The 12,649-nt window shown below is 44.4% G+C and overlaps 1 pseudogene; it reads right to left on the bottom strand.

Annotated features, from left to right (window-relative positions):
* Nucleotides 1-573: 573 nt before the first annotated feature.
* LOC137308675 (baculoviral IAP repeat-containing protein 1-like) lies at nucleotides 574-9,174 on the bottom strand (annotated as a pseudogene).
* Between the last annotated feature and the right edge of the window lie 3,475 nt (nucleotides 9,175-12,649).

Below are 12,649 nucleotides of genomic sequence, written 5' to 3'. Positions count from 1 at the left end.
ATTCAATAGTAACTCTCAAAAGGGAATTGGACAAATGTTTGAAAGGGAAAATTTTGCAGGGCTATGGGGCAAGGGCAGGGGAATGGGATTAATTGGATAGCTCTTCCAAAGAGCTGGCACAGGCACGATGGGCCGAATGGACTCCTTCTGAGGGTGTATCATTACAGGATTCAATATGATTCTGTAGGGTTATTACAACTAGCTGCATCATCTCTGGGTAGAGATGGGAAATTGACCTGTTTGCTATCCATTGCCCCGTGCTGATAGGCTGCATGTGTGGACCTCCCATTGTAAATGGGAAGGGAGAGGTAGGAGAATTATTCACAATATTCGTCCCTCACGTAACATTTGCTGTTCACGAGTAACATCATTTACTCACGGAAAAATGTGAAACAGACAGAACCGTCTGAACCCGGCAGCGACCGAAATGCCTCCGCGTACACAGAGAGAGAATTTGTGACCAACAGCATTGTACAGCGGGGAGCAGGGCTGCAGGTTCCAACTGGAATGTGGTTCCTCCGGTTTAAACGACTCTCAGTGGTAAGGGAAAGGTGAACGGCCCATCCCTCAGCTCTACAGCTGTTCCCCGGGACGCACGCTGAGACAGATATCAGCCGCGGCTGGAAGACCATCAACCCGGTGAAGGAGGCCCTTTGGTCCGTCGGAAACCTGCTGGTCTTCCGGCTGAAGGAGCTGTCCACGACCGAATGTTGCCGACTGGCGCACTCCAAGGTCCAGGTGTACGTGCTGCGGGACGCATTGAGGTGAGGTGCGACCTACGCGAAGGGTCTATGGGGAAAGGCCACCGTGTAAGGCCACCACCGCCCCCCCCCCCACCGCCTTTGTATCGTACACCATGTATGGTGCATAACTGTATTGATTGAACCGGGGCCATTGAATTGTACTGTGCGTACCGTTGCAAATTATATTCACTAGAGTTTAGAATAATGAGAGGTGATCTCATCGAAACATATAACAGGACTAGACAGATTAGAGGCAGGGAGGATGTTCCCAATGTCTGGGGAGTCCAGAACCAGGGGTCACAGTCTCAGGATACAGGGTATGTCATTTAGAACCGAGATGAGGAGAAATTTCTTCACTCAGAGGGTGGTGAACCTGTGGAATTCTCTACCACAGAAGGCAGTGGAGGCCAAGTCATTAGATGCATTCAAGAAGGTGGTAGATATGTTCCTTAATGCTAAATGGATCAAGGGATATGGGGGAAAAGCGGGAACAGGGTACTGAGTTAGACAATCAGATATGATCATTTTGAATGGTGGAGCAGGCCCGAAGGGCCGAATGGCCTACTCTTGCTCCTATTTTCTATGTTTCGATGTTTCTATGACCCGTATTGTATTGTTTGAAGCATGACTTGAATTGCATTGTTTGTACCTTTACAAATTTTATTAATAAAGTATATTTTTAAATTTAAAAAAGTCCCATCCCTCAGAGAGACTGTTAGCTTGCCCGCCTTCGACTGGTGTTCTGGGTTGGAAGCTAAAACAGCAACTTGACATTTATCTCTACTTTTGTTCCACATTGTGGGGGGTTGGGGGTCAAAGGACTTTAACTGACACATCTCAAACAATAAAACCACTGATCAGGCGGAGACACGTCAGTCAGTAGAACCTATAAATTATTTTGAACGTGTGTAAATTTTTTTTTACATAGAATTTACAGCACAGAAACAGGCCGTTCGCCCCAATTGGTCCATGCCGGTGTTTATGCTCCACACGAGCCTATTCCCACCCTACTTCATCTCACCCTATCAGAATAACCTTCTATTCCTTTCTCCCTCATGTACTTATCCAGCTTCCCATTAACTGCATCTATTCCATTCGCTTCAGCCATTCCATGCCGTAGCAAGTTCCACACTCTCTGGGTAAAGAAGTTTCTCCTGAATTACTTATTGGATTTATTGGTGACTATCTTCTATCTATGGCCCCTAGTTTTGGGCTCTCTCATAAGTGGAAACATCTTCTCTATGTCTCCCCCATTTAACGCCCGCCCACACCCCATAATTTTAAAGACCTCCAAAAGATGACCTCTCGGCCTTCTCTTTTCCAGAGAAAGCAGCCTCAGCCTTTACAGTCTTTCCTGCCCCTAGTGTCTGCAGTTCTCATCTGTTTGGTTGAATTTTGCTGCAGTGTTTTCTGCTTTCTCGTTGGTTTATAAATATTTCGATGCTTTATCACTCTAATCCCTTACGTAATATTACGTAACCTCCTCTTAGCATCACTGCTCCAGTAAAAATGGTTTCATCACTTATTCTTTCATCTTTACATCGTGATAAAAGCCTATACATTTCCTTTATATTTTCTGTCAGTCTTTCTTTCCAATCCCTGACCTTTTGAATTGTTAGGCTTCCCTTTTGTGAATTCAAATCTTTGCTTGACTTGGCATATATTTCACATTCAATTTCATTCCATTTTTAATTTCTCTACGTGATCAAGAAACTTCAATATTTCTTGCATCTTGTGGCTATATGTTGAATTCATATCTATTTGGAAGTTTTCTGTTGAATGATAGCCACTTTCTTCTTTCCAGTTTAGTCAAACTAGTTTCCTTTAGATCTCAAAATGTTTTTACAGCCGAGTACCCATACCTTTGAAAATCCCTCCTCTTTTCACTTATTATATTGAACCCAATTACTTTATGATTAAGTGTCCTAGATGCAAGGATTTTAAGGGTCACGGAATCAAAGCGGATAGATTTTAAAATTCTTATCCTTGTTTTTAAATCCCTCCATGACCTCGTCCCCTCCCTATCTCCTCCATCCCTACAACCTTCTGAGATCTCTGCGCTCCTCCAATTCTGGCCTCTTGCGCATCCCCGATTTTCATCGCCGCACCATTGGCGGCCGTGCCTTTGACAAACTGGATTCTTTTACCCTCAGTCTGGTTCAGCAAACACTGAGTCGAATACACCTTTAAAGTTCAATACAATGTTATAAGCTGCAGTGGACTCAGTCTACAGTATCGAGTTCAACTCTTCACAGAGTCTTGTCGATTCTCAGAGCAAGCAAGGTTACATACAAAAATTCATGCAGTTATACTATTTCAGAGAGGGGAGGGACATGATTAACAAGGGGTTAACACCAATCATAAGCAGAGCCTGGGCAGACCATGCTAAGTGACAGAATGGCAGACCACTCACAGGTAATACATGTACGTGCGTTCGCCGAGGCCTTATCTTCTAGCTCGGTATGTTTTTCGGCCTTGCCCTAGCATCGTATTGCTATTCATTCCACAGCTGCATAGAGACCCCCACACCAGACCCCAACTTTATCAGGTCTCCTCCCCTGATGGACACAAAGCAGGCTTTACACATGAAGAACTAATCATGCAGACAGGTGGCTGAGTAGAAGCCTATTGTGCTAATCCTAGCTCGCAAGCAGGCTACTAATTAACCCTTGCTTAACTGCACTGTTACTTTGCCATGGAGGTATTTTCATTTTTCTACTGGAAGCTTACCACGTAGGCATTCTCATTAGAGGGGGCACCACGTAGGCAGTCTCATCTTCAGCCCTAAAATCTGATATTCCCTCCCTGAAACTCTCTACCTCTCTCTTCTCCTTTAAGGAGCTCCTTAAAACCAACCTCTTTGACCAAGATTTTGGACACCTATCCTAATATCTCCTTATGCGGCTCGGTGTCAAATTTTGATTGATAACATTCCTGTTAAGCGCCTTAAGACGTTTTATTACGTTAAAGGTGCTGTATAAATGCAAGTCATTGTTATTCTTGTTCGTGGAGTTAAGATACAGATCAGCCATGATGTAATTAAATGGTGGAACAGACTCGAGGGACTGAATGGCCTCCTCCTGTTCATATGTTCCTTTGTTCCTACTGCTTAATTTATCTGTTAATTCCTGAAACTCCTTTTCCAGTGCTAAAATATTAACAAAAAACTTTACAGCATTTTTCTTGCAATAAGTCACTGAACGAGATATGGTTGACCTGTCCCTTTGACCGAAACCAAGAGCATCAAGGCCCCAGATTAGGATCGAAAGTTGGGTCGGGGTAATGATTACCTAATTTTGAAGAAGCTTCCATTAAGTTGATTCCAGACAGGAGGTGTTTTTCAATATTGTGCAGGTTTGTAAAGCCCTCGGGGAGTTTGTCAATAATCCTCTGTGGCGGACTGATGTAAATCTTTCAGGTGAGCCAATTTGTCCAATCGGCTGAGCAGGTACTCGAAGGAAAAATAAAGTTCCATTCGTTACATTACAGACGGGGAATGAAAGCTTCTCCGCAGTGTAGAATCTTCTTCATCGACAAAAGTGAAAGCATCCTCCGCACACCACAGAAGTGATCTGACGCCACAGACCATTTGGAAATTCATTTTACAAGGTTTTTCCTCCCTTTATCACATTTTTACACCATAACACGTTGGTCATGTGATCCAACCACTCACTATGAAAGGGTGAACCTCCCCTCAGCTCATTAATAGGAATCAGAATAGATTTCTAAACTTCAACATGGAAAAACAATGTCTAGGTGGGAGAGTGACGTGTGATTGATATCGAGGCTAAAAGGGTTATATTATGAGGACTGGTTGCATAGACTAGGCTTGCATTGCCTTGCATATAGAAGATTAAGGGGTGATCTAATTGAGGTGTTTAAGATGATTAAATGATTTGATAGGGCAGTTGGAGAGAAACTATTTCCTCTGGTGGGGGCATAACCTTAAAATAAGAGCTAGGCCATTCAGTTGTGATGTCAGGAAGCACTTCTTCACACAAAGGGCAGTGGAAATCTGGAACTCCCCCCCACCCCCAAAAAAAAAGCTGTTGAGGCTGGGGGTCAATTGAAAATTTCAAAACTGAAATTGACAGATTTTTGTTAGGCGAGGGTATTCAGCGTTACGGAACCAAGGCGGGTCGATGGAGTTAAGACACAGATCAGCTATGATCTAATTGAATGACGAAGCAGGCTCAAGGCGCTGATTGGCCTCCTCTTGTTCCGATTCAAGAATAAAAATATCTCTCAAAAGAATATTTCTGTTTTATTTCAGGCATCTTCCTAACTAGGAAGTCCTGAATGGAAAAGAGAGGAGGCGGCCCTTTCTGGGACAGCAGATGTTATGGGTGGGGTACAAAGATACTTAAACAAGAATCATCCAATGGCTAGTGGACCAAGCTATGTTTGGTGAAAATGTGATGGTTACCGCAACAAGGAGTTAATAAATGTTAAAAATATATATAACATTCGATACCTGCTAATTGATCATTATTGAAAACCAGTTCTCGAGATTCCGGCATCCACATTGAGATGATTAGATCTTGTTCCTCTTCGCTTAACGTGTTGTTATGTACCACCAATGCCTTGAATCGTTCTCTGTACAACTTGACAGCTGGTTCCATCTCTCCGAGAACACCTTGGCTTTCCCGAAGATTGAGCTCAATGCATTCAGAAAGAGAGTACAGCGTTCCTAAGTTCTTCGAATCACCCTCTTGCAATGCATCGATATGGGTCATGTTAAGTTTGAGCTTAGGACTCTGGTAGCGTTCTGATGCTAAATTGAAGGGTATCATGAGGGCATATGGGCAATGAGAAGAAGTTGTCGGTTTGCTGTTCCTCTCTTGCAGTCTTCTCCATTGCTTTGCTCAACGATTGAAATGCAGCCTCATAGTCCACCTCCACGCGTGGCACGTCTGCAAATTGCGAATAATTCGACCGAGCAGTTTTCTCCTTCCCAGATAATGAGAATTGGATGTGACTCAGGATGGACAAGGACTCCGGGTACAATGTTACAAAGTTTAACACGTGACTTTGCTCCAACACTGATGTTACAAAGTTTAATTGTTTCCCTTCCAAAAACTTCAAGATCAACGGAGCGGATGCAGCTGCAGCCTGGCTACCCGCAGCGCATTTTAAAGCAAACTCCAGCACAAATTTGGTTTCCTGATCGACCAGGTCTTCGTGGCTAAAAGTCTGAAAGAACAGAATGAAGAATTCTTGCGTCAATTCTAAATCAAGATGATGTTCCAGATAGTCACTGGTATCGGCCTGGCTATCGAATGAAGATGTCCTTTGGGTCATATCGAGCAAGTGAGAAACAATGTGCTGTAGCCAATGAACCACCCGCGTACAACAAGAAAAAGTAATATCGAGTGAAGGCCTTGAGGAATGTGTCGATTCGTTGGTGATAATCACCCGCTTTTCGTGCAGCTGATCAGCTCACTCATTCGCTTCACTGCTAAATACTCCTGGAAGGAGGCGTGGAACAACCTGGAGATGGGCTTCAGTCTCTGCGCTGTGAACTCGCTGAGTAGCCCCAGCCTGAGTGCCTCTTCCTCATCTACTCCAGCTTGAGTTAGGTCTTCATCCACGAACTCAAAACGTGATTCAAAAAGTCCTGTCAAGGCGAGGTGGCCGCAGGACGACACTGTAGCCTCCACCATCTCTTCTTCTTGCGCGTTGTGGGCCAGGAAGGCTTTAAATATAGCAAGACAGTTGAGCGAATCTTCCTGGGGAAACTGTTCCCATAAAAGGCAAATGACATCGGCAAAACGTGGGGTTTTCAAGATGCCTCGTGAAGTCTGAGACCAGCCTAGCTCGTAAATTAATTTCTGGAGGCGAGGTATCATAGAATCATAGAAGTTACAACATGGAAACAGGCCCTTCGGCCCAACATGTCCATGTCGCCCAGTTTATACCACTAAGCTAGTCCCAATTGCCTGCACTTGGCCCATATCCCTATATACCCATCTTACCCATGTAACTGTCCAAATGCTTTTTAAAAGACAAAATTGTACCCGCCTCTACTACTGCCTCTGGCAGCTCGTTCCAGACACTCACCACCCTTTGAGTGAAAAAATTGCCCCTCTGGACCCTTTTGTATCTCTCCCCTCTCACCTTAAATCTATGCCCCCTCGTTATAGACTCCCCTACCTTTGGGAAAAGATTTTGACTATCGACCTTATCTATGCCCCTCATTATTTTATAGACTTCTATAAGATCACCCCTTAACCTCCTACTCTCCAGGGAAAAAAGTCTCAGTCTGTCTAACCTCTCCCTGTAAGTCAAACCATCAAGTCCCGGTAGCATCCTAGTAAATCTTTTCTGCACTCTTTCAAGTTTAATAATATCCTTTCTATAATAGGGTGACCAGAACTGTACACAGTACTCCAAGTGTGGCCTCACCAATGCCCTGTACAACTTCAACAAGACATCCCAACTCCTGCATTCAATGTTCTGACCAATGAAACCAAGCATGCCGAATGCCTTCTTCACCACCCTATCCACCTGTGACTCCACTTTCAAGGAGCTATGTCATGTGAAAACAGTGTCTTCAATATGTGAACGGAGCTGGACAATGGGAACTCTGCGATGGAGGTGATTGAATTGGCGAACTGCCTGACCCTTCCAGTTCAGTTTGTTCTAACCCCGACGACAATGGATACATTGCTCAAATGGTTCTTGTAGATTAACTCCTCTTCAATAAATTGGGGCAGTCCAAAGTCCGCCTCGCCATAATCATCCAACAAAATCAGTACCTGCTCCCTAAAGTGGTAGATGACGTCCTTAAAGGAGTTGTCACTCAATGGGAAGCCTGGACCCAACAGTTGACCCTTGAAAGCCTCAGGCACACCCTGGCCTCTTCTGATGGAGTGCAGTGACAGGGGAAGGACCACCTTAAACCTGTCCTGAACAGGGCAGCGCCCTGACGCCCAGAGGACCGCCACCTCCCGCAAGAGAACAGACCTCTGCCAACCTCGCCCTCTGCAACTGTCACATGGTTTAGATCTCGAAGCAATTCTGCTAACGTAACCGTCTGTTCTTCTCGACCAGGTGAAGCTCTGCATAGACGAATCGAAGGTCAACAGACACGTGGTAACTGAAGAACATTTTACTGAAAGTGGAGGAACTGTACAGTTTTCTGAAATAATTATTTGTTCCTTTGGCTGTCTGTATCCAGTTATTCTCATTACATGATATCGCTGCAAAAACAAATTATTTTTGGATAATCCATGGAGAAATAAAGAACAACACACTGAATTACAAGAGGTTCATATGGAGGTTGGACTTGCTTTATTTAGATAAGCAGAGAGGAGGAGATGAAATTATTGAGGATTTCGAGATGATAAAAGGACTTCCTGAGGAGCTGGAAGGATCTCCTGGAGTGGTTTTGATCCACTGAAGGGGGGTCAGAGAGGAATTTTCCAGTGTATGTTTTCCCTTACTGGCTGGATCACATAAAGCACAATCGGGTCCTGCTCTCCTCTGCCAAAACTGCTCACTATCCCAGGATCATCCTGGAATGCAAAAATAACCCCCGGCTTCTCTTCACTACAAACGGTCTTCTTAAACCCCTCTCCCCCGCCCCCCTCCACCCTCACCTCCAACGAAAGGTGAGAGGAGCTCATGGACTTATTTGTCACTTAGATTGTTACCATTAGGTCAGCTGCCTCTGCCACTTCTGTTTGCGGGATCTTGCTGTGCGCAAATTAGCTGCTGCGTCAATTGTAAAGCGCTTTGGGACATCCTGAGATCGTGAAAAGCGTTATAGAAATGCAAGTCTTTTCTTCTGCTTTACAAATTTATCAGTATAATAATATTTTTTGCTAATTATGATATGTGGACAAAATTTAAACTGAAACACATTCTGCTCAATATTAAAGCATATAGTTTTGGGTTGAAATAAAAACAGTATCGCAGTATTTTGCTTTTGATTTATCTTTGGTTTGATGTGGCCTTTAACTGGTAAGAATTTCACCCTGCAAACTGTGAAGGAATGAAAACATTCAAATAATAATTTACTTGATGTTAAAACTGCATCACAACACGAGCAAGGACAATGAAAAGATGTGGTTCAGGGACTCTACCATGTATCGTACACACTGATATGTGTAATTTGAAAGCTTGTCCTTGAAAAAGCAATCGCCAATGATCAGGAAATGAACCGCTGAGAACCTTTATCATTTGACCTTGTATTTGCAGCTGCTCGATAGCCTCCACAGACAGAATCTCCAGTCTCCAACTTGGCTTCTTCTGCCTATAAAAATAATAAGAAGAAAAGATTGTCATCAGACAAAGCTCAACAAATCCTAATTCGATCACACTTTATGGCATCGGGATAAAACCCTAAGGATGGTATCAGACAGTGCAGTGTGACAGGGATTCAAGTCACGCTGCATCCAGACTTGGACACATACCATCGTTCAGTCATTGCTACTGGGTTAAATTCTTAAAATTCCCTACCTAACACCGTGGGTGGGTGGGGGTGGGGGGGGGCGGTGGGGGAGGGAGCATTATCATTACAAGGACTTATGCAGTTGAATAGCAAGACCCGTTACCAGCTGTTGAATCTGGGCAATAAATGAGGCCTTGGCATCATCGCCCACAGACGCAGAACAAAAAATAATCACCTCCAGCCAAACATCACTGGTCTTGATTGGGTGCTGATATTGGTGCCAGGTACACACATAGAAATTACAACAGGGAAACAGACCATTTAGCCCAACCAGTCCTTCTTGGTATTTACCCTCTAGGTGAGCAGATAGTCCAAATTGGATTTGCCCAACCTGTTTCTATATCCCTTTATCCCCACTTCCATCATCCGCACATCCAATCTCATCTTGAATGTTGACATAGGGGGTAAAATTCATCTTCTGCAGAGGCAGAAAACAGGCATCCTCCCCGCTGCCTCTGTACTGCCTATAAACTGTCAAATCTCTAACTTATTCCAGTTCTGATGAAGGGTCATCGACCTGAAACGTTAACCCTGTTTCTCTCTCCACAGATGCTGCCCAACCCTCTGAGTGTTTCCAGCATTTTCTGTTTTTATTTCAGATTTCCAGCATCCGCAGTAATTTGCTTTTGTTTATAGTAGTGGATTGGCCGACCTTTATACAGCCCACCCGATGAAGTCAAAGGAAAGGAAATTTGAGTGCAGTGTCCAGCCTAGTGACTGGACCAGTGATCCAGAGGACGTGAATTCAAATCTCCACCGTGATAGTTTAAGAATTTGAATTCGGATTCAAGAATCTGGAAATAATAAGCTGGTATCCGTAAAAGTGACCATGAAGCTGTCTGGTTGTGGTTAAAAACCCAACTGGTTCACTAATACCCTTTAGGAAAGGAAACCGGCCATCCTTACCCTGTCTGGGCCTATATAAGAACATAAGAAGGAGGAACAGGACTAGGCCATACGGCCCCTCGAGGCTGCCCCGCCATTCAGTAAGATCATGGCTGATCTGAGACCTCAAATCCACTTTTCAGCCCGATCCCCATATCCCTTGATTCCCCGAGAGTCCAAAAATCTATCGATGTCAGCCTTGAATATATTCAACGACTCAGCATCCGCAGCCCTCAGGGGTAGAGAATTCCAAAGATTCACAGCCCTCTGAGTGAAGAAATTCCTCCTCATCTCAGTCCTAAATAATAAGAAGGGAGAGATCACTTTGATAGAATTGTACTACAGACCACCAAATAGTTGAGGAGCAAATATGTAAGGAGATTACAGACAGCTGCAAGAAAAATAGGGTGGTAATAGTCGGGGACTTTAACTTTCCCAACATTGACTGGGACAGCCATAGCATTAGGGGCTTGGATGGAGAGAAATTTGTTGAGTGTATTCAGGAGGAATTTCTCATTCAGTATGTGGATGGCCCGACTAGAGAGGGGGCAAAACTTGACCTCCTCTTGGGAAATAAGGAAGGGCAGGTGACAGAAGTGTTAGTGAGGGATCACTTTGGGACCAGTGATAATAATTCCATTAGTTTTAAGATAGCTATGGAGAATGATAGGTCTGGCCCAAAAGTTAAAATTCTAAATTCGGAAAAGGCCAATTTTGATGGTATTAGACAGGAACTTTCAGAAGTTGATTGGGAGAGTCTGTTGGCAGGCAAAGGGACGTCTGGTAAGTGGGAGGCTTTCAAAAGTGTGTTAACCAGGGTTCAGGGTAAGCACATTCCTTATAAAGTGAAGGGCAAGGCTGGTAGAAGTAGGGAACCTTGGATGACTCGGGAGATTGAGGCCCTAGTCAAAAAGAAGAAGGAGGCATATGACATGCATAGGCAGCTGGGATCAAGTGGATCCCTTGAAGAGTATAGAGATTGCCGGAGTAGAGTTAAGAGAGAAATCAGGAGGGCAAAAAGGGGACATGAGATTGCTTTGGCAGATAAGGCAAAGGAGAATCCAAAGAGCTTCTACAAGTACATAAAGGGCAAAAGAGTAACGAGGGAGAGAGTAGGGCCTCTTAAGGATCAACAAGGTCATCTATGTGCGGAACCACAAGAGATGGGTGAGATCCTGAATGAATATTTCACATCGGTATTTACGGTTGAGAAAGGCATGGATGTTAGGGAACTTGGGGAAATAAATAGTGATGTCTTGAGGAGTGTACATATTACAGAGAGGGAGGTGCTGGAAGTCTTAATGCGCATCAAGGTAGATAAATCTCCGGGACCTGATGAAATGTATCCCAGGACGTTATGGGAGGTTAGGGAGGAAATTGCGGGTCCCCTAGCAGAGATATTTGAATCATCGACAGCTACAGGTGAGGTGCCTGAAGATTGGAAGGTAGCAAATGTTGTGCCTTTGTTTAAGAAGGGCAGCAGGGAAAAGCCTGGGAACTACAGACCGGTGAGCCTGACATCTGTAGTGGGTAAGTTGTTAGAGGGTATTCTGAGGGACAGGATCTACAGGCATTTGGAAAGGCAGGGACTGATTAGGAACAGTCAGCATGGTTTTGTGAGAGGAAAATCACGTCTCACGAATTTGATTGAGTTTTTTGAAGGGGTAACCAAGAAGATAGATGAGGGCTGTGCAGTAGACGTGGTCTACATGGACTTCAGCAAAGCCTTTGACAAGGTACCGCATGGTAGGTTGTTACATAAGGTTAAATCTCACGGGATCCAAGGTGAGGTAGCCAATTGGATACAAAATTGGCTTGACGACAGAAGACAGAGCGTGGTTGTAGAGGGTTGTTTTTTAGACTGGAGGCCTGTGACCAGCGGTGTGCTGGGTCCGTTGTTATTTGTTATTTATAGTAATGATTTGGATGAGAATTTAGGAGGAATGGTTCGTAAGTTTGCAGATGACACCAAGATTGGTGGCATTGTGGACAGTGAAGAAGGTTATCAAGGATTGCAACGGGATCTTGATAAATTGGGACAGTGGGCCGATGAATGGCAGATGGAGTTTAATTTAGATAAATGTGAGGTGATGCATTTTGGTAGATCGAATCGGGCCAGGACCTACTCCGTTAATAGAGTCATAGAGTCATAGAGTTATACAGCACGGATAGAGGCCCTTCGGCCCATCGTGTCCGCGCCGGCCATCAAGCCCAGTCTAATCTAATCCCATATTCCAGCATTTGGTCCGTAGCCTTGTATGCTATGGCATTTCAAGTGCTCATCCAAATGCTTCTTGAATGTTGTGAGGGTTCCTGCCTCCACAACCCTCTCAGGCAGTGAGTTCCAGACTCCAACCACCCTCTGGGTGAAAAAGTTCTTTCTCAAATCCCCTCTAAACCTCCCGCCTTTTACCTTGAATCTATGCCCCCTTGTTATAGAACCCTCAACGAAGGGAAAAAGCTCCTTAGTATCCATCCTATCTATGCCCCTCATAATTTTGTACACCTCAATCATGTCCCCCCTCAGCCTCCTCTGCTCCAAGGAAAACAAACCCAATCTTCCCAG

Source organism: Heptranchias perlo, unplaced genomic scaffold, assembly GCF_035084215.1.
Source record: "Heptranchias perlo isolate sHepPer1 unplaced genomic scaffold, sHepPer1.hap1 HAP1_SCAFFOLD_137, whole genome shotgun sequence".
NCBI lineage: Eukaryota > Metazoa > Chordata > Chondrichthyes > Hexanchiformes > Hexanchidae > Heptranchias > Heptranchias perlo.
The sequence above is the reverse complement of the archived record's forward strand: the minus strand, read 5'-3'. Positions and strand labels throughout refer to the sequence as shown.